The sequence below is a fragment of the Nuphar pumila genome, chromosome 4 (genome assembly GCF_984573655.1).
Source record: "Nuphar pumila chromosome 4, dmNupPumi1.hap1.1, whole genome shotgun sequence".
Lineage (NCBI taxonomy): Eukaryota > Viridiplantae > Streptophyta > Magnoliopsida > Nymphaeales > Nymphaeaceae > Nuphar > Nuphar pumila.
Genome location: NC_143252.1, coordinates 48,502,781 through 48,526,132, shown reverse-complemented (window position 1 = coordinate 48,526,132; position 23,352 = coordinate 48,502,781). Strand labels below are relative to the sequence as shown.

At 36.6% G+C, this 23,352-nt stretch overlaps 1 pseudogene; it reads right to left on the bottom strand.

Moving 5' to 3' along the window:
* The window catches only part of LOC149840190 (ABC transporter G family member 45-like), a 133,496-nt pseudogene that overhangs the window by 93,712 nt on the left and 16,432 nt on the right, over positions 1-23,352 (bottom strand).

Here is a 23,352-nt window from a genome sequence, read left to right as displayed (position 1 = left end):
TGAAGCACTGGGGCATACCAAAGAGCATTGTGAGTGATCGTGATGCTCGCTTCACGGGCAAGTTCTGACGTGAAGTATTTTGGCTACTTGGATCTGAGTTGCTATTTTCAACAAGCTTCCATCCGCAGACAGATGGGCAGACAGAGCGTATCAACGGGATACTAGAGCAGTACCTTAGGCACTTTGTTAGTGTCAATCAGAAGAATTGGGTGAAGCTTCTTGATGTGACACCGTTTTGTTATAATCTGCAAAAGAGTGAGTCTTCAGGCCACAGTCTGTTCGAGATAGCCACGGGGCAGCAGCCACTGACCCCACACACTCTTGCCACACAAGAAAAGGGAAGGCCATCATTCGCCTATCAGTTTGTTCGCGACTGGCACAAGCAAAATGAGTTGGCAAAGACATTCTTACACAAAGCGGCAAAGAGAATGAAGAAGTGGGCGGACAAACACCATCGGCTCGCAGGGTTCCAAGTTGGAGACCAAGTGTTGGTGAAGTTATATCCTGGTCGCACAAGCATCTTCCGCGGGCGGCACCGCAAACTACTCAGAAAGTATGAGGGACCCTTCACCATCACAAAGAAGGTGGGCAAGCTGACATACAAGCTGGAGTTGCCCCCAGACTTTAAGGTGCACCCGGTGTTCCACGTGTGCAACCTCAAGCAGTTCCATCCAGATGACGGAGACCCGAAACGCAGTGTGCCACAACGTGTTCCCATCATGCAGAGGGCCCCGGCAGCACAACAGGCCGAGAAGCACCTCAGTCAGATCCTTCGCCACAAGGTCAACTACTTGGGACAAGCGAAGAAATACTTGGTGCAGTGGGAGGAAACAACGGAACCAACGTGGGAGCATGTATTTTGAATGAACAGCCGCTACCCAGCTGAAGTCAGGGCTTACCACGAAATAGATGGTGGCGAGGACGGCGCATGATTTGAAGGGGGGAGCATGTTCCCTTGCTACTTACAGTGTACAGTTGCGCTTAGAGTCTGTTTTGCTTTTGTTGAGTCTGATGTAAGCTGCCCGGTTCAGGTGAATCAATACCCCGAAGGGGCAGCCTGTATACTTGAACTGTAATCGCCTGCGGGCAAAATTGTGAATGAAGTAAATGCGTTGAACTGTCTTTTGTTCACCCTCGTTGTGATTGCTTCTTGTGATTGCAATTTCTCTCCCTCTATTCTCTCTTGCACTCTGATTACAAGCTTCTGCGACCGGCAAGCTAGTTGACGAGTAGGCTTGCAGCGGTAAGGAAGGACCGTCGCGCCGCGCTGGCCCATTGAAGGAAATAGGCCCGTGACATCTGCAAAGCCACGCAAAAATGACACTTGTCCTATTTAGTGATACCCATGTCACAAAGATACGTGGACACGAGGAGATGTGAGGCGAGTTGGGCTTGCAAGTTCGAAAATTTCTTGGAAAATAGGACGAGTAGATAGAATTTTTCAATTTTTAATCAATAAAATCTATTTTTGAAATTTTAATTAAAAAATGAATTTTTATTGAAATAATGTTAAAAATAGTAAATCACTATTAATAATATTACTATAGTAGTCACGTGTGTCATGTAGGTGCCCATGTCATCGTGTCCGTTCATGTCACCAGGGACACACACTCGAAATGGCATGTCCCTGTAACAGAGGGTGAGGCTCATTAGCTACTTTACAAGCAAACAGGACAGGTGTCACATCATGTGTTGGCGTTTTGAAAATAGGTTTGTAAAACATTGTTTTACCTGTTTCGTTCAAGGAACCAGATCGAGCTTATCTGATCTAGATCATGCTTGGCATGAGCTAGAGCTCGAGCTCGGTTCAGCTCTTGCTACAAGCTTGAGCTCGAGTTCAGGTTACGGCTCATCCTAAATGGTCATCTAAAGCTAAAAAAAAAAACTCAGCTATAGTTTGGCTCGTTTACCAGACCCAATTCCAGTAGCTTATCCTTTCTAAACCATGTGTTGGACAAGCAGGCGGCTCTAAATGTGTGCACTGTCTCTATCGAGATATTTCATAGAAGATTCTTGTATGCAACAACATGCCAGGAATTGACGAAACAACCTGCAAGATTATGGAAAATTTTGTGAGTAGCGAAAATTCTCTAGGGAAATCAATGCTCATTTAGTGGGGGTTTGTTTCATCCCAAAAAGAGAACGACACCCATTTTCTTATGAAATCAGACTCTTTCCCACAAGCGCTGACACGAATATGCTCCAAGGGCCCCATTGTTTCACAGTTTTTATGGGAAATTCCTGAGCTGGCATGTATTTCTTTCCCTTTCCTACCATAGGTGATACAAATGTCCAAACATCATGGTAAGAAAGTGTTATGATAACACAAGTGGCCCTATTTTTTCTTACCACTCTCCTCCTTTCATACCCAAATCACTTTGTACTTCCTCCATATGAAAGAACTTTAACTAAACCGCTGAGATGGCAGCACCATAGTTTTCAGAAAGCTAGATGAATACAAGAAGCAACGCGTGAAGTAGTAGTATGGAGCTTAAAGCATGATTATTTTTGAAGCGATTGTGAAAGTGTGAGAGAAGTTAAAAAGGAAAACATGAAGAAAACAAGTGGGAAGTAGAAGTGAAGCAAGGAGAAAGTGAGGGAGAGGCAAAAAAGAATTAACAGAAAAAACACAAAACAACGAGGGATGAGGAAAAAAGAGTAAGAAACAATAGAAATTAAGTGAGAAACAAAAGAGAAGTGATTTGGGAAGCGAGTGAGAAACATACTTCCCCATGCTTCCCCTTCTTAGGAGAAGTGGCAAGCTTCCTCATTTAAGGAGGTGCTTCCGATAACTGTGGACATGCCAGGGCATTTTAGAAATCGATGTCCTTTTTCACGAATTACTCTTCAATTCCATAATAATGAAACAAACGAGCCCCATGGAAAAAGCGGGTGCGATTTGTATGAAACCCGCGTTGCCCCCAACGAAATATATTCTCATGTATTTTAGCAATTTATTTCTTTGGGGCATTTTTTTTGTTACAATACATAAATGAACACACCTTAGGGGCGTGCGTACCTGGTTGGAGAGCGAGCAAAACCAACAGAGAAGTAGGTCACCAACACCCACATGGCAGATTCAAGCAATGTGAGAGGCACATGCAGCAGTGCTACTGGCAGTAGGAAAAGCCCACCCTGGATAGCACTGCAAATCTCTCTGCTTGTAAAACACAGGGAGCCTCATAATCATCATGGTGAGCTCAACCATCCCATTGAACATCAGCACCACAACACCAGCATATATATGGCACCCATCAACCTGTTAAGATCCTCCTCCATCGGCATCTGCTCCTCCTTCGCCTTGGAGAATGTTGCTGCCAGAATGATGGCCAGCAGTAGGATTTGCACGGCTTTGAATGCATGCGTTGGGATGTTGCTCTTCAACAGTAACAGCTCCCTTGAGCAGCTTATTTTGAATGCGTCCCACTTTCTTGCATTGAAGGCGTTTGATTGCAAATCCGATGTCGGTTCTCTTTTAGAAGCGGTTTTCTGTAGTTCGCCATGAAGAAATCGACCAATATGGTTTGATTTGAAGGTCTCCGCAAATTCATGGTGTGGAACATGCTTGTAGGGTTGGCTCTTGTTTGCCCAGTATTGTGATTGACAGGTACCAGAGGTCACCTGAATCAGCTATTCCCATTCATCAGAAGTTTTCTTAAATTTGTAGGAAATTATATTATATAACCTTGTAACCTTCAACTCAGGGAGGGTGGTGTGTGTTCTCCCCCAAAGATGGCCGTTAGCCACACTGCGTGTTCGGGGGTCCCAATGAGCGCCACATATATAAGCACATGGGGCTCGTATTCCCGTGTGTATCGACATCACTTAGTATCAGAGTCCGATGCGGTCGCAAATCGCGGTTGTAGTAACATACTACCAATTTGTGAGATATTATTTTGTTTGTTAATATCGATTTGTAAGCTATTATGCTGAATTTTCGTATCGATTTGTAATATATTTTGCGCTAAGTATATCGATTTGTAAGATATTATGTGTTTTGTAGTATCGATTTGTAAGCTATTATGCTGAATTGCCATATCTATTTGTAATATATTATACGATATGTATATCGATTTGTAAGATATTATGTGTTTTCTTGTATCAATTTATAAGATATTTGTAGAAAGACTTTTAAAACATATGTGTGCAAAAATACATTATTAAGCATTTGCGGTGACGATTTTTGTAATCAAATCATTGCTCATTTATCGATTTTTATTGAAATTGCTTCACAACATCATAAATATAATTAAATCACTATCGTCAATACACATATACGACAAATCGTTTCTTTTATTAGCATGGTAAGTAACAACTCGCTGCATAGTATAAGCAAATAACAAATCGTTGTTGCATTTATACTGAGATTCATTCATTCGTTTCTTTGACTTGCTTAACCTTATCAATATCTGTTGTTATATGCATGTGAACACCCCAAATTTTTCAAAATCTTTTAAATATTCTCTTTCTGTCCCTAAATTCATTTTTTTGAGCAAATGGGTCATTTCAAATCTAAAATCCAGTTCATTTCTCTAGTTTTATTGAAATTAAATTCATTTCATATGTTTAAATTGATTTCAGATCTGGATCCATTGTCCAGATCCAAATCTGAGTCTCATCATCCAAATTTTAAATTAAAATTACAGAAAATACCAAAAATAATTTTAAATAGCTCGGACAGTCCATTCGACATCCGTTTGGATCCATCACATTGTGTTCCTCGATTCGAGTGTCAAAACTCGAACATTTTCTCAAAACCTGGGTCAAAACCCTCTTTTTTGAATAAATTTTCCCGAAATGGTCTGACAGGAAGATACTTTTGTAAATATTCTTTTTAGAAAAATACAAAAAAAAATTAGGGTTTAGCCTTTATTTTCTCAGATTTTCATTCCAAAAATACAAAAAAATAAAAATACTCAGAAAAGAACAAAAAAATCAAAAATAATGAAAGAAAATTACAAAAAAATAGAAATGGTCTTAAGAGAAACCCGTTTTTTTGAAAAGTCTTTTATAGGGAGACCTCTTTTGGAAAAAAAGTAAAAACCCTTGCAAAACTCGCAAATCGAGTTAGGGTTTCGGGGGGGAGACCCTCTCGAATTTTCTCCCTCAGCCGCCTCCATTTCTCTCTTCACTCTCTCTTTCTCCCGATTCTCTTCTTCACGAAACCCTACATCTCCAAAAAAATCTCTCCTCCATCGCACTCCTCCACCTTCCATCGCCCTTCATCTTCAACCGATTTCACCCCTCGAAAACTCCTTCTTCCTCTTTAAAAAGAGACACACGGAGAACCCTAAGGTCACTGCTTCTTCACCTCCCCATTTCTTCTTCACGACCCGTCCTCACCCTCGCACCCTTCTTCATGCATCATCGCTCCTCGCCCCCGCCATTCATCTCCTTCTTCGCCTTCTTCTAGCTTCACGAAGGAACTCCCTCTTACAGCAACATTCTGAAAAGGTGTTCTTCATACACCTCCCTCCTTCAGAAACCCATCGGTCAAGTAAGTATCCTTCTTCCTGTCATTTTGATTTTTTTTTATCTAATTTTCCCTGCTTTTATCTCTTTAAAGCACATCTGGTAGCATCGGATTGCCTATGACAATATCGACCTACCTTCGTGCGAGATCGATGGAATCTCTGAATTCCAACATTTTTTTTTATTCCCCTTTTGATTATTGTTTCCCTGTTTATAGTTAAATTTTTGTTCTAGTTTCGATCTGCTGTCTACGCTTTCTTTTGGTTCTGTTTGATTTATCATATTCACGCTATTCTCTGATTAAGCCATCCATGTTTTAATTCTGTTATATTATCTTTTCTCTCTTTACCTGTATTTTTTTTTTAAATTCTTGATGTATAACTGATATCTTGTTTTGGCGCCTGTTGGATCTTCCCCTTTGTTGCAGTTTTGTTTTCTTCAACTTGTTTAGCATTCAACATTTCTTTTTTTGTATATAGTCTCATTGCTAGATGGTAATCTGCCAAAAAGCCTAATTCATCATCTCTGAATCCTTCTTATTCTCGCAGGTTTTGAATACATGCTTATAATTGATCTTTTGTTTAATACATAATTCCTGATTCCCCATATTCATTCTGTTTTCCCTATTTACATTTGATTTTCCCTGTTTTCATTTCGCGCATCGCATAATCATCGGCATCCTGCAAAATTATAAATGTCTGTCGTGATATGCCCACTATGCTAAAAAAAAGAGAGGGGGCAGGAGTTGCTTGTTGGAAAAGAATGACACATAAGGCAAGCGACGGACATGAAGCTGGGTGATCAAACAATTGGTGCAATGGGTAAAATGTCTCTGTAAGAAGTTTATGCATATGTATGGAAATTGCCTACGAATACCTCCCAATGATGTCACTGATTTTCCTGGAGAAGTTAGGAAGAGATCCCAACACAATTATGCCCAGAAGGGAGGCATCACTGCCTTGATGGTTTAAGTCCCCTGCTATATATTATATTGTTTCACCTCACCTCTTATTTTCTGCATCACGCAGCTCAACCAATCATGTTCATCCAAGCATTGGCGCATCCCCTGCAGCTTCATCACAAGCATGTATTATGCTCTGTCATAGCATAAGTGCACGCTCTTCCCCTGTGAATCGGGATCTCGGTGCTGCAAAGGATCAAGGGCATCACGACTAGGAGCCCTGCTTCATAAACTCTCATATACACAGGGATTACCCCCATCTCACTGATGGATATCAATGTTGTTCGATCTGATATCTATCGATGAATTGGGAAAAGTAGCCCATTAGGGAAGATCTGGAGGATTATTCAGCTTCCTCGTAATACCCTATTCTATCTTCAAATAAGAATGTCTAAGACTCTGTGCGCTGGAAAATTTGTCAAGTTGTGCCAATTATTGAGGTTCTATAATCAAAGATTTAACCATGCTGAAAATCATTATTATGGTATACAGGGCTTTATCAATTTGGTCTGACGATGAGTGGCTCATCCCAGGAGCACGTTTACAGCAGTGTACCAGGGCCAAATCCAATGAGGTTTTTATAGTCCGAGGTGGTTCTGAGCAAATATCACACTTGGGGATGCCCTCTCTGTTAGTGTTTCTGTCAATCAAATCATCAACCAGCAACAGGTGAAAAGGGATCGTTTCTGCTGCACATTGCACCTCTTTCCTTCTGCCTTCTAGCTGCTTATCAGATGTTTTTGAAATAAAAAAGGGAACTCTACGGCATAAGCAGGTGTAGCCTAAGAATAATAAGGTTTGAGATTTGTTGTGAAGTCACTTCAGAGTTAAGATGATCTTCCTTGCTACTTCTTTGATGGGCACTGTCTCGTATCAATGGAACCATCCATCACGATCAACTGAAGCACGAATCCAGATCTCTGTGATCTATGCATGAGTGGTGTCGTGAAGATACAACCAGCTGGAGATATTGCATGCTAACTTGTAAATTCATTTTCATGTGCTATTTTACCTTTCTCTTCTCCAATAGGTGTGTTGTTTCTCCTTTATCTTTCCTTTTCCTTATGATGGCTGTGAGAGGTGAGTTGATCTTGCAGAAAAATAAAATTTTAGTGTCAACAATGATTCAGACACTGTTCTCTTGAAAAACCTGTTAAACTTTTGGTTTGCATTTGCTTTTCCCTCTGAATATTGCAAATATGAAGTTATTGTCCATTAAAATAAAACAAGAAGATAAGGCATTCAGGTTCGGCCCCCATCTCTGTGTCAGTCCCAGGTGTCGAAGGGGATTTAAAAGAGGCGCTTCTCGTGTTATCTTTGTCAGATTTTAATCTATTTCAGCATAACAGAATTTCATTATTTCAATTATGACCTGCAAGCGGTTAATTTCTTAATATTCTTCTGTAAATGGCTGCAAACTCACTTGGCCATTTGGTGGCATTTTTTTTACTACTGACGATGTATATGATAACCCTGCAGATAAATTCCCTTGATGTTCATATGTTGCAAGCGTCTTGCTGAGAGTTCTTAGTTCCATGACCTCTCCTTTTGAGACACTGTTGAGAGTATATGGGTTTGATATCTTCATTGATTCCTTTCAAGATGCTCCTGCTAACATGAAGGTCTGCTATATGCTTCTCTTATGGTTTGATTTGGTTTCTTTTGTTTTTTTCAATTTTTCTTTTTGAAATGGTAGAAATGCAGTGAAAGTTCTGATTTCGGTATACATTTTTTTTTTGCTTGAAGTGTTTCGCATTATATTCTCCTTTAGCACACTTTCCACTTGTAAGATGGTAACAGTGAAAGTTTGTGTTAAAATGTTTCGTGGTTCATTTCTTGGAAACTAAAGAGTTTCCTATTGCAAGTGGCGATGGTATATTATAATCAAGTTGTTTTACACTTCTCTGTCACTTGTTGGAGTGTATAATATGTTGAGACTTAGAACTCTTTACAGGGGGGCTAGGTCACTAATGTTGTTTTGATTGATGCTCCAGCCCATTTGGCTAGATTTCTGCATTGCCATCTTTATATTTTAGCAGAATCCTCCACTTGTATTGTATGAAGAACAATGGTGAGCCAAATGAATATAATAGAAGTGCGTAGGTGTTTTCGCGTGTATTGAACTTTGCTTAGCATAAACCTGTGCAGGAGCTTATTCCTTTTTTTCTTTTGCTCCTATTGATATGCAAAGACTTATTCCTAAGACTTGACAATAATAAAATTGGCTTCCATCATGGATCAGTTAGTTGTGGGGCTATATATATCAAATTAAAACCAAGTTTATATGTTCTGTAAATTATTGTTGACACTTACCTGCTGCATCTATAGCATTGTCCGCATTGCTACATCCCTGCAGCAACCCACGGCTGCTCCCACCCCTTGCCACTACCACAGTATATATCCTTATCATTTCATCAACATCTATGCTGCATGTACATCATGTGTAATGTATACATATACATATGTATATATATATATATATGAATACACACATATGTATATATGTATATAAATATGCATGTATATATGAATAAAATATATATATATCATTTCTCATCTTTTTCATCATGTATATCTTGGTAAATGAGCACTCTACCATTCCCATCTATAGGATATGTGCCATTTTTTTCTTCTCTTTATACTAACCAGCTGTTTTTGCAGGGAATATGTGGAAAATATCATTATTTGGAGTTGTAATAGTTAGATCTCAAATAAAGAATTTACGTTCCCTGTTTTAGATAGAATGAATGAGCATTGTAAATATCATAAATTGCTTATTTTCATGCTTTTACCTTTATTTTTTTCAAATCTCACAATGGTGAAACACGAATGACATGTGCACCATTTCATAAGAGGTAAATAATCCTAAGTTGATGATTTACATCAATGACCATAGTCAGGATGTAAACAAAACTTAGGATTTTTATCTTTTATAAAATAACACTGGATCCACACTAGATCCTTTTCAAAAATCATCATATTTTCAAATATTTCATCTTTTATCAGAGTTTAACTTAAAATTAATTCAATATATATACCAATGGCCATAGTCAGGGTATATTGAGAATTAATTTCATTTTAAACTCTATAAAAGCACAAAATGTGTTTCATTCTTCACTTGAATTTAAATATAGATTATTATATAATACATTCAATGACCATAGTCAAGAATGTATTATATCTTCAATCTTGTTTTAATTCATTTAAAGAATGGAATAGCTTTTCAAAATCCAATTTCAAATTCTTTAAATTCATTCATCATTTAGGATAGAACTGCACCATATTTTCAAAATTCCTTTTTCAAAAACCCCAAGTGATGTAAATATCTTCCTCAATCTATCTTCAATTCTTATAAAGTCCAATTCATACTTTTATTTTCAAATTCAATTTCATTTTCAAATCTCAAAGTTTAATTTAACTTTGAGATTTCAAAGTCATTTTTTATATTTTCAAATTCAAATCAGATTTCAAAGTTCAAATTGACTTTGAAATTCCAAATTCATTTTATATTCAAAACTTCAATCAAAGTTCAATTTAACTTTGAGATTCTTGATTTATCTTCTGAATTTAAATCTAAATCCATTTTAGGATCCAGGATTCAACACTCATATTGGATCTCAGACTTCAGATCCAATTCCTCCTTAGGATCTAGACTCCAATTTCACTTTTGGATCTTAGACTTCAGATCCAATTTCCTTATAAGATCCAGAATCCAATTTCACCTTGGATCTCAGACTTCAGATCCAAATCCATCTTAGGATCCAGAGTCCAACTCTACATTTGGATCTCAGACTTCAGATCCAAACTCTCCATGTTAGGATCCAGAGCCCAATTTTACATCGGATCTCAGATCCCAGGTCTTAAATCCATTTTAAGATCCAATTCCATTTTCTTTTGGATCTTAGACTTCAGATCCAAATCCATTCTAGGATCCAGAACCCCATTCTATATTTGGATCTCAGACTTCAGATCCACTCCATTTTAAAGATCTAGAACCCGAGTCCATCTTGGATTCTAAATCTCGGATCTCATTCTGTTTAGGATCCGGAATCCAATTCCAATTCTAGATTTCGATTCCATCTTCGGATCTAATCTGAATCTCTTAAATCCATTTATATTCTTAAATACCATTTGATTTCTCAGTCCATTCCAATTTCAAACTTCAAAATCTAAATTCAATTCCATTTCAAGTATTCATTTCTCTTCCTAAATTCAAATTCAAAACTCAAAGTCTATTTCCGACTTTGAAATTTCACTTCCTTTCATTTCAAAACTTCAAATCATTTTTTCTCAAAATCAGGATTCATTCTTCCAATCCTAATTTACTTCAAAGACTTAGAACTTCTCTGATCTATCTCAAGTTCTAAAGTTAAATTCAAACATTTCTTCGCTCCCTTACCAAATTCATCTCAGAACACTTGAAATTTTTCAAAACATCTTTTCAAAAGGAGCATACATTCTTGCATTGCACAAGCATGATTCTTTGTGCATTTAGAGTTAGAATAAATTCTTAGATTATATTTAGGCAAAGCAAAAGGCATAGATTTGATCCTTGGTTCGATTACCCCTGGTAAAGGCGCCAAGAACGGTCGAACCTCGTACCGACGAGCGAATCCCGTCTCTCCATTTTCCCGCAATATTTTCAAAAACGGAGGTGAGTTAAATTTCTAAATGTTTTCAAATTAAGGTCAAGTGAGACCGCGCAAAATAATTCCTCTTCTTTCTTTCTTTCTTTTTTTCTTTCTTTCTTTTTTTCTTTCTTTCTTTCTTTCTTTCTTTCTTTCTTTTCTCTTCTCTTTCTCTTTTCTTTCTTTTATTTTTCTCCCTTCAAAAAAGGAGGAAAATAGAGGTTAGAAAAGGAAAAGAGAAGGAAGAGAGAGAAACCACAAGAGAGGAAAATTTTTGCGATGATCACAATGCATCTTGAATAAATCATAGTAAATGTATGTGCTTGCTAATGCAAATTGATATCTTGCTTACAACAGTGGTGAACTTATTATCTGGTTGTAATGAAGATGATCTATCTCAATCATTTTAAAGATATGGAGAAGTGAACATCTATATTAATGGCGCACCTAAAGAAGTGAACATGTGCACTAATGATGCACATGATAACAAGGGTGCATGCATTGGATTCACTCTTGACTTGAATGTTGCAGCAGAAGAAATGCAGTTCGATAATGAGGTAGGCGATCGTGACAGTACAATTGATAAAGGTGCAGGCACTTGGAATGTACATGATAGTACACCTAACTCTGTTCCTGTAGACAGAATGCAGTTTAATAATGAGGATGCTGCATATAAATTTTACAATGGTTATGCCTTAAAATTTGGCATCAGTGTTAGAAGGTATTTTTGGTCAAAAAATGTCAAGGTGTCATAGTGAGAAAGACATATGTTTGTTCTAAAGAAGGTTGGAAGAAGTCAAGTGAAAATCCAACAAGGAGCATACCAGAATCGAGATGTGGATGTCCAGCGAGAATGGTGTTAAGACTTTCAAATGAGAAATATGTAGTTCGTACTTTAATCAGTGATCATCTTTAGTGCAATACAACTGGATGAAGATGGATATGTTGTGAATATGTTTTGGGCAGAGTCAAAGTCAAGAGTAGATTATGAATGCTTTAATGATGTGCTTGTTTTTTATACAACAGTGAAGATTAATACTGAACAATGGTCATTTGCGCAGTTTGTCGGAGTGAACCATCACTCACAGAGCTGTATATTAGGTAATGTTTTTTTGTACGACCAAACCAAGGAAAGTTTTGAGTGGTTGTTCAGAGTATTTACACAGACAATGAATGTGAAGCAACCTGAAGTTCTACTTACAGATGATGATCACGCAATTGCGGCTGCAGTGTCTTATGTGTGTCCAGATACACATCATCACCTATGTTTGTGGCATATCTTTCAAAATGCAGCAAAGAACATATGACACATGTTTAATCAGAAGACAGGGTTTGACAAAAAGTTTACTAGGTATGTACTTGAGAGCATATATGAGTTCACCTTTATGTGTGATTGAAAGAAAATAATTCAGATATACGACCTTGAAGACTGTCTGTGGTTACAAAATTTATATACAAAAAAAAGAGAAGTGAGCATTGGGATATGGAAGACAATACTTTTGTGCAGGTATGATAAGCACACAAAGAGCAGAATCTATGCATGCCACACTGAAGAAAACCATGTATTCATGTTTAACAATATTTTGTTTCATGAAACAATATGAATTATTTGTAGACAATTTTAGACAGAATGAGCTTGAACAAGATGTGAAATGCTTCAATACATGCCCTGTAACTTTGGGCATACAAATATTGATGCAACCTGCAGATCTATATACGCTAACTGTATTTGAATAGATTAAGAAGGAGGTTATATAGGGCATGAATTGCAATATAGAAGGATGCATGCAAATTGAGAATATGCATCAATACCATATTGTATGGGAGGGCGGAGAGCATTAGAAAAGGCAAGAAGCACATGTCACGTACAATGTTGATAATTGAACAGTTGAATGTACATACAAAAAGTATGAATTCAAAGGTATTTTATGTCGTCATGTATTAAAGACACTTAATGAAGAGAAGATATGAGATATACGTGAGTCATATTTAATACGAAGATGGAGAAGACAAGCAAAGATTGAACTGCTGGATACAGATAATGTCAGTCAATCTTGTGTTGATGAGAAGTACCACACATCCTCCCGTTACCAACAACTGTGTAGGTCATTTATGCATGTTGCAGATTTGGCATCGAAAAGTGAAGAAGCCTATGTATGCATGAGAAAAGTGTCAAGGAAGTTACTTAAAAATATGTAGTTAATTCACCATCAGTTCGTTACAGCTCATGATGACCAGTCGAAAAAAATGGCAGCGAATAGTGGAGATAAAAATCATGCTTTCCTTGACACTCCTGAGAAGATGCCCTGAAGCATAAACATCATCTTCAATAAGTCAGGAGTGAACGTTGTAGATTATGATGAAAATTTTTATCTAGCGAATGGTATCAAAATAAAACCTGCCTCTAATTGCAGTCGTCGGAGGACAAATGATGGACTAGAATTGGTTCGCAAGAAAAGGTTTAAGAAACAACCAACCTCTAAGCAAAAGCAACCAAGCCATTAGCATGAACAGGTATATAAGACATTATATTGCTTCCCATGTAAATTGCATTACGTGAAGCAATGTCTAACTTGTGTAATTTTCAACATGCAACAATACCCTACGAACGTAATTTTCAACATGCAACAATACCCTATGACCGTAATTTCCAACGTTGTAACCTTCAATCCTCCCGACCAGTTTTTTCAGAACGATAGCTTCAGCTTTACAAGTCTTTTGGTATGTAATCAATGTTGGGTGGATGTTTGCATTTCTTGTGAAATTTAATGTAGTGTCTTATATCGTTCTATATCATAACAGACTCAGATCAATTCGAAAGTGAGCTATGGAACACAGGAATCGCATGTGAATTTTGTTTAATTCTTACCATAAAGTTAGTTGTCATGCCTCTTTGCATGACCCAATTTTCACATTGTCGGATTTGTTAATAGTTTAACAAAATAGGAGGTAAATATGCTTATACACTGGATGGTCTTATTAAGAAAGAGTTTTTGGATGAAGCCATTTTCATGAATCGTGAGCCACAAAAATAGAATTGTATCTTTCACATGTATTGAAAATAGAACTCGGTTTAATAATGTATCTTTCACATGTATAAATCCTTGTAATATGTATCATTCACATGTATAAATCATAGTTAGTGAAAATCAGGAATTGTATGTGAACTCAGTGTTTATACAATTAGTGAAAATCATTTTCTCATCTAGCATTCACATATACAAATCGTTATATATAAATTGTACCATCCATATTGTATGGGAGGGCCTCTACAACATTCGGTATTGTCCGAGAATAATTCGTTCACAAACAAAGCCACATGATGTACAGAGTTAGTAAAGAACAAATCGCAAATAATTCAACGATATAAATTGATGTAATTTTATAAATACAAATCGATTTCGTTCACAAAGACTAACAAAGACATATTGTTGTCGCGGTAACTTCATAAATATAAATTGATTTCCCTGCCCTAGGTAATTAACGAGAATGGTTTACAACCGATGTCATTTACAATCGATAACTTTGCAATCGATAACTTTAAAACTACAAATCGAGGTCATTTACAACCGCAATCATTTACCAAAAAACCTAGTCTTTTTTACTTGACCACAATAGTTTGGCTTTGATAAAACACATGGCCATCATCATCAACAAAACAAATATCATCACCAGTAGGTAATTAATGGGATGTCTAATTGTATAAAAAAAATAGATATGTCTTTGTTTGTCTATGTGAACGATATCGATATGTAATATAACGATTTACTCATAATGTTTTGCAACTGTTAATTGGATTTATACTTTACCACGACTACACATCGTGTCGATGCCTATACACGTGCATAAAACCCTAGAAAATGTAAAACCCTAATATAGATCTATATATAAAACCCTACCCGACCCATTGTCCAGGTCTTAAACCCTAATCTATTTAACCTCTATTTCTCTTTCTTTTCTGCGGCAGTGCAGCTTCTTCTTCTTCTTCTTTTTTCTCCTCCGCCTTCTTCTCTTTCTTCTTCTTCTTCCTTGTATTTTCTTTCTTCTTTGTTCTTTTGTGTTCCTTCTACTTGTGCTTGATAGACAAGGGGGTGATGCAGATGTCCATCTATTTGATCTATTTTGATCTATTCCTATTGTTGGACCCTACATTGTTCGCAAACCATACTTCATAGTTGAAAAAATATCAGCCTAATCTTTGATATACTTCATGACAAATACGTAGGGTGAACGATCTATCATGTAGCCCATCGGCTCCTTCAATAGAATGGTTCCTGATTTTTGAACCTTATTGTCAAAAGCGCACCAATGCTAGAGTCTCTAAGAATCGGCCTTAGTCCGAGGAAAATGGTGCAGTGGGTTGTCATTACTAACGATCTCATTTGCTTGCAGAAGATGTATCCTCAGCATAGAAGGATGCGACAATGAACGATACAGATGTTTTGGTGATCTCTTATATAAAAATTTGAGTCTCTAAAAGATAGATATGCGTTCGACTGAATTGTCCTCCCATAGATATTGTAACTAAATACTAATAGTTTTTCTATATAAATTTGGTTGTAAATCATGTAAATCGTGTGGATTTGTAGTTACAAAGTTATGGCGAGAACGATATGTCTTTGTTTGTATTTAAGAATTTAACTCATTTTGTATCGTTGAAGTAAAACCCAAAATCCTTAAACCCTCAACCTCAATCGCCTGTAAAAGCGATTAGAAACATATGGTTCAATTAGACAAAGCTCATTGTCTTAAAGACAAACTTCATTGTGTAAAATGCAATGGTATAACAATTTACACAATGACATCTATGTTGGCCACAACTGGATAAAAATCGCTCTGTGCATGAGTAAAAATTGTGGTACAAGTGCATTGTCAATGCTTGTGCAACTTGTGATCGCTATTTATGAATGTTTGGGCAAATCGTTTAAGCCTTATATAAATGCTTGTTCGATTTTAATTTACAAAGGTCGATCATTACAACTATTTGTTCAGTGACATTTGTGTGCTACACTGATTAAAATAGATTTATACACTTATAGAAAGTTATGTTAATGAAAATTGTCAATGCTTGTGCAAATCGTGATCGTCGTTTATGAATGTTTGCGCAAATCGTTTAAGCCTTATATAGACGCTTGTTCGATTTTAATTTATGAAGGCCGATCATTACAACTATTTGTTTAGTGACATTTGTGTGCTACACTGATTACAATAAATTTATACACTTATAGAAAGTCATGTTAAAGTGCATTGTCAATGCTTGTGCAAATCATGATTGCCGTTTATGAATGTTTGTGCAAATCGTTTATGCCTTATATAAACGATTGTTCAATTTTGATTTACGAAGGTTGATCATTACAACTATTTGTTCAGTGACATTTGTGTGCGATACTGATTAAAATAGATTTATACATTTATAGAAAGTCATGTTAAAGAAAACAACTCGTTTCTACTTTACACAATGCTAATCGCTTTTACGATTTTCAATTATAAAGGCCGAACATAACAATAATTTGCTTTTACTATATAACAGTCTAACTTATTTGTTATGTTTAGTGAAATTGAAATTTTATTTATTTCAACCTAGAGATATTTACATAATTTATATACAGAGTCTTATAATTTTTTTATACAAAATTTGGTTGTACAATACATAAAATCTGTTAGAAGTCGATGTACATCATATTACTCTTGGGGGGGGGGTCGCGTCATTTGTTGCCTTCTAGGTATTCTTGTCGACTGAATTTTTTTCTCTTCCGCAATTAGATACTCCGTCAATTTTCTGCATAGTTTTGTGCAGAATCCAGACATATCAACCTGCAACAAAAATGTAATGTGACACCAATATATACATTGAGTCTCAAACAATAGAGGGTAATAAACAACATACAACATTGAAATCAGGCTCTCGTCCATTATATATTGCTTCAATATACTTTATTGCAAATACACCATTATTTTGTAAAGGAGCATCTTGTGCTGAGTGAAAGATCCACTCGCCAATGTCGACACCCAAAGCATCTTTGACGAATCTCACCTGTGGTTCATACAGAAGAAAGTAAATTCTTGGCCTCCGTACATGATACGATATCCTTATAGATAGAAACTTACGAAATGCAAAACATCATGACATACACCACTGTGCAACTCCAATGAATTGTAGCACCATAGTTGTTTTTCTTTTAAATCCATCACATATAAGACTCAATGCGCTTCAGTTTGCCAGAGTGTTGGAATCAATATCTGCAGATCGATAGGATAAATTGTGTTAGGACTGTTATGTTGAAACCTTGCATAAGAGGTTTGTTAACTTACCTTTTTACTTGACCAAAAGTCTTCGCAATCATCATTGTTAACCCAGTATGGTAGTCCATCTTGAAATCCAATGGAGTATGGCAATCGACCGATAACAATTTGTTGAGTGAAACAATGATAATAGTAATGTTAAGACACGAAGCAACAAGAGTAAATAAAAAAACAAAATAAACATAAAATAGAACCGATATACCATGAAATAAGGGCTGACGATGCGTCTAGTATTGGTTGTTGCGTTGCTTTGAATATACTTGACGAAATTGGATATAGTCTGTTTGCAACAAATATGAACTTGTTAACATACATACCATGACATACGTAAATATATTACTGATAGTGGTTTCATACGTACAAAATTACTGATAGTGTTCCCTTCTTCATATTCATCTTGCATCCATTTGATGTTATCTTGGAGCTCTTTGCTGAATTTTCGGGCACCATCTTTTGTGGATGTTCTACTGACATTAACAGAATATTCAAGAAATGATATTGAAATTCTGTTATACAGTACACAACACAAATTGCATAAATGCCATAAAAGAGATAAATTTTAAAGAAAATTGATACGATGTTTAGACAATATACGCCTGAATCGCCATCGCTGGTCATGTAGCTGTCATATTCTCCTTCCTTATCTCCTTCATAGATAATGATACCCTACTTGTGATAAAGCAGGTCAAAGAGCAATCAAGATTCGAAAATCTAGTGGGAAGGTTCAGAAGATCCAAAATATAATTTTTATCAAACTCGTAGTTGAGATTTGTCGAAAACCAATTCGTATATAAAGGAATTAAACAAGGTCAATATTGCAACAAATGGTGTTGTGATGTTGTGGTAGGATACACGGTTGTGTTGATCCACAACCCTAGTTCATAACCCCCATCCACGAAAAAATCTGATGAAAACATACATGATAGGGACTTAGACGGATTTTCATAAGAAGATAAAAGAATTTTAGTTGCAAGAAGGAGCAACTAAAGAGGAGTTGGTGCAGTGGTCAGGAGGATGTACTCTTAGGGAGGTGAACTCAGGTTCAAATCCCTTGGGTGCCATAATGTTTTTAAGAAAACGTTTATTTTATAAGAGCCATTACGCCATAATGAGTTAAATAAAATTTCGTTGCAAGGAATTGCAACGAAATCAATACTGGTGCATTGGTGGGGCTCGTTATCCCTTAGGGAGGGGATCCTAGTTCATATTCCCCTGTGCGCCAACAATGACGTATATTTTTTTTACACATAATATATATATATATATATATATATATATATATATATATATATATATATATATATATATATATATATATATTAATATTTTTTTTTTGGAATTTAAAGGAGGGACATTTCAACTTCCATAATTAAGGCGTTTTGGGTGGCACACAAGGAAGGAAGGTGGGACATTTTCTCAAGTAGGAAACCCAACCAAATAGTTAATAAAAAAAAATAGAAGAAAAAAGCCCTTGGAATTCGAATGGTGGGCTGGGAGTTACAAGAAGGGCTCTTAATGAGGATACATGGGCTTAAAGCTAAACCTATTTTTTTTGCTTTTCTTCTCACTTTACCAAGGATTGAGGAGAATCCCATGCAACATGGGATGAGGGGTACCATTAAAAAAAACAAAAATGGTAGTTAGAGTAAATTGTGCTAAAGTGAGGAGAGGGCGATTGTGGAAATGCTAAGCACCCACTAAAATCGTGGGCTGAAGGTTAGGGTTGAGTTTGAAAATAAAAAACTCCCCTAGGTTGGGGGGACCTAAAATAGGGATCCAAGTGGGAGGCTACAACCCACTTTGGATGTCCTATTTTTCTCTCTCACGCCTACCCTCTCCAGCCAGCCGTGTGATCCACCTTGGTCAAGTGCTCCACCACCAATTCTGGCGAGAAGCTTGTGCAGGCCAAAGAAGAAACCCTTCGCAAAATGCCTTCGATCTTCATCAAGGTAAGGGCATTCTAGCCCTATGTGTATGCCTAGTGACGTGTGGTACTCGTATTAAATCCTACTGAATGAATATATGTAGGAAACTACATACACTTAGTTGTGGGTGTTAGCCATAACGAACTAAAGATCAAACTGATCTTGGGTAGGTAGATAGCGTGTAACATAGGGGGTGATGCTGGAATACGTGTTGGTACATGCATAGATCCACTCTACACCGTGGGATCGGTAGCATCAACCTTGTATTGAATGCTTGCAAAAAAAAAATACGAGTATCACCGGATGTGTAGCTCAGATTGTTGTTCATAAAAATTATCATTGGTTTTCTTTTGATTTCTTGTTTATTAAATCATTCAGGCCATGTATATTGAACTGTCCTAATATGGTCTGAAATTATGTATACGTGGTTATTATTTCACCTCATCGTGAGATATATTATTCCTATTGTATAACTCGATCTGTCACAAAATATAATTTGAATGATGAATATAAACATGACTCATTTCATGTTATGGTGAGACATTTTAACATATTGTTTTATTGCTTATGTGAACCCTGATGTTGTTTGATTCCAGAATAAAATAGCAAACCATAACCTACTGATTTTATGAAATCAATCTAGAGATATAGGGTTCATAGTGGTCATTGAAGTAAAATACCCTAATACCTAGATCTAAACCCAAGTGAATGCACATTTTATTGGTTATGCTTAACGTGAACTCGCACACACGTGCGCACCTAGATTGAGAATCCAATATATATATATATATATATATATATATATATATATATATATATATATATATATATATATATATATATATATATATATTCTGGTTGATCATATGATTATTCATTACATGATTGATTCACTTAGTTAATGTCGCCGGGCTATTTTGTTAATCAAATCTGATTTCACACATATGACCAATCTGTTATTTATTGCATATAGCTAGAAAAAAATTATATATATATATATATATATATATATATATATATTGTTTTGAGTTGAACATGTTGAAGGTTGCCAAACGATTACTATAAATTTTGGCTATCTGATAAACAACCATTTTGATTAATTAGATGTATCATATAACAAGGTCTAGTGACAACATATTGATGTCCATTATCAGCACACCACACGGTACAATCTTGAGACTGCATAATCAATTTCTATTAGAAAGAAACAATATGATTTTATGTTATGACATCATCTTTTGATATGCAAATTATTAATTGATCTTATTAAATAGTGTGAGTCTGATCTGAATAGGGTTGTTGAGTATCATACAAAAGTGGGTTGAGACCACATCCATTCACTGATCGGATTCCAAGTGAAATGCTTGGATCATGTCATAAGGGTTTGACCATCCGACCCTATTCAAATATATGGATCCGAACCGGAGGGTCAGATGAATCCAAGTCTAGGAATTTATGGGTATGTGTGTTTCATACCAGACCCATGAATATTTTTTTATAACAGACACATACCTATATTGTGGAACAATGTTATTGATTGAATCCATTCACTTCTGAATTGATAAATGTTTTGATAGCTATCTGAATATGATCGCTCTATACACTTGCACCCTGATGTGGGATGCAGACATATAGAAGGTTGGTGTGGATCATGTACCTAAGCATGCAGTACTGCCAGATAGTAGTGTTGAAGTCATACAAATTTATTCAGCTGGGCATGGGCATTTATGCTCATTGGTTTACAGAATAAAAAAAAAACTATTAGGTGAATTTGTTTCCATGCATATAATCAGATATGTAAGGACATGAGAGTTTAATTGGGGTCTTATGATTCAAACAAGAAATTGTATCCTCTCTGCCATGCGTCTGATTTCATTCGGGTTTTTGCTTAGCATGTTGTATAACAGGCTGGAGTTGTTTTATTTTCCCCGGCCTGTCAACTTGTGCACAATCACAGATGCTGGCTTGATGCAATAAAAAAAATGACCAGATTTTGGTTGGCCGCACTCTAGCTATTCTGATGTGGTTGGGAGGGACCTTGCTAGATCATATTGGATATTATATGGTAGACATCGCGACTGCCTCATTACGTTTTGGTCCTAACATGTAGTGGGTTGTAGCGGCTAATACAACAAAGAAGGAGAATTGGCAATCTCTGTCTCCTTGGGGTGGGGAGTGTTGGTTGAAACCTCAATGGTACATTGAATAACAGTCTTAAGGCTACCACGTGGGCAGCTCAGATATGGGATTTGGGGATGCCATCAGGTTTGTGACCCTACCCGTCAATGTATGCCAAGTGGCTATGAACATGAATCTATGATTGACAGTTTGCAAAACAAAGACTTAGTGCGACCTTTTAAATGGAAAATGCTGGAATTCGCAAAACCTAAATCTTATGCATGTCCTCGTTTAATTCAATAAGCTACAGAAATATAGAAATACGAGTAGTTTTAGCTATCATCTTGTACACATATACACTTTGGCAAAAGTTGTATATTTCACCATTCATTCCCTTCGGCCCCCCTCAAAAAAAAAAAACAATGTTCTTTTCATTTTCTGAGTTTGTGAAATATATAAAAAATAACAATTTCACATGATACTTTCCCTTTAAATGATATAAATATTTCATTGGAAGTTCGTGACTATGCTCATACTCACCTTAGGTCTTAAACTCACTAAGGTAGTTAGACATTGGTTATGGCACACCTCACTGCAGTGCACATGTCTCAATAGTATAATGATTGTATGATCTACTTAAGGAGAAAATGTTATGTATTGATGATTATGGCAAGTGAACGAGATAGCAATGATATATATATTCATATTGTCTATAGTTCGGTACGTGGCCTGTGTTAAATGCATATGTTTGTTATAATTGCAATCACAAAAACTACAGTGGCATGGTAGTATAAGATTGAAGGTATGGATACAAAACGGTTGTGGTGCCATATGGACACCTATGATGCTATGTGAATTACATATAATTGAATCATGACTGCATGTTATGACACATTTCTGTGCTAATTGATCTATGTTTGTTTTGCAAATATTTGCCTAATAAAGAGCATTTGTCATGTCATGATCATGTGAAAGCTCAAAACTGAGCTTGCGATCTTGCGAGACCATTGTAGTGCCATACGAGCATTTATGAAAAGTTGTACTTGAGACATGCCTTATGAGTGCATGGTCAGTGGGGTATGAAACGTACACCCGAGCTCAGAAATAAAACTTTAAAATGCTGAAAGTATAAGTACTCGGCTCAGAGTTGAGCCAGAATTCTGAGAAATTATGGTTGTTGCCTATTGGGCATTTGGTAGGTAATGTGCATACACTGCGATCACCTCGAGTGTGGGTTGGGATTTTGGAAATCCCTTATGGTACAATGCCTTGCAGATAAAAATAAACAAGAATGAAAAATATGCACACATAACCTAAATGTGGGATTCTGGGTATACTAGAAAGATGGTATATGTTACCGGTTTCCTGGGATACTAGGTATACTTGAAAATGGTATATGTTACTGGTTTTTCAGGGCTCTGGGTACACCTGAAAGATGGTGTGTGTTACTAGACCCATGGTCTACCTTGGAGAGGGTAGATGATACAAACTCCGTGGGACATTCTAGTTTTGTGAGAGCTAGGCGTCTCACCCGGTCCCCAGTCCTCGGAGTTAAGGGGGGCAGAACTACCAATTCATCCTAGGTGGTATATCCAAGTCTTCTACAGAAGTACAGAGTGCATCCTAATTCTAGTTCTAGCCTTTGGGGAGTACTCTCTCGATCATGAACCGTCCCTTTTGGATATCCGTACGGCTAGTCATACCAATTATAAAATAATAGACCCTCATGTGGTCTCAGTCCGCTACGATGTCGAATGCCTGTGCGTACCCACGGGGTAATTAACAAGATGAAACATAAAGTTAGTGCATTAAGAAAAATCTTCAAGTAGTTGCTTACTGCTTGATGTTGCAATTGTTAGAGTAAGCTTTGATTCATGTGGTGCATGACTCAAATCGGTTTTCCTTTACATGAAAAATGTGATAACTTATAAATGATGTGTTAAAC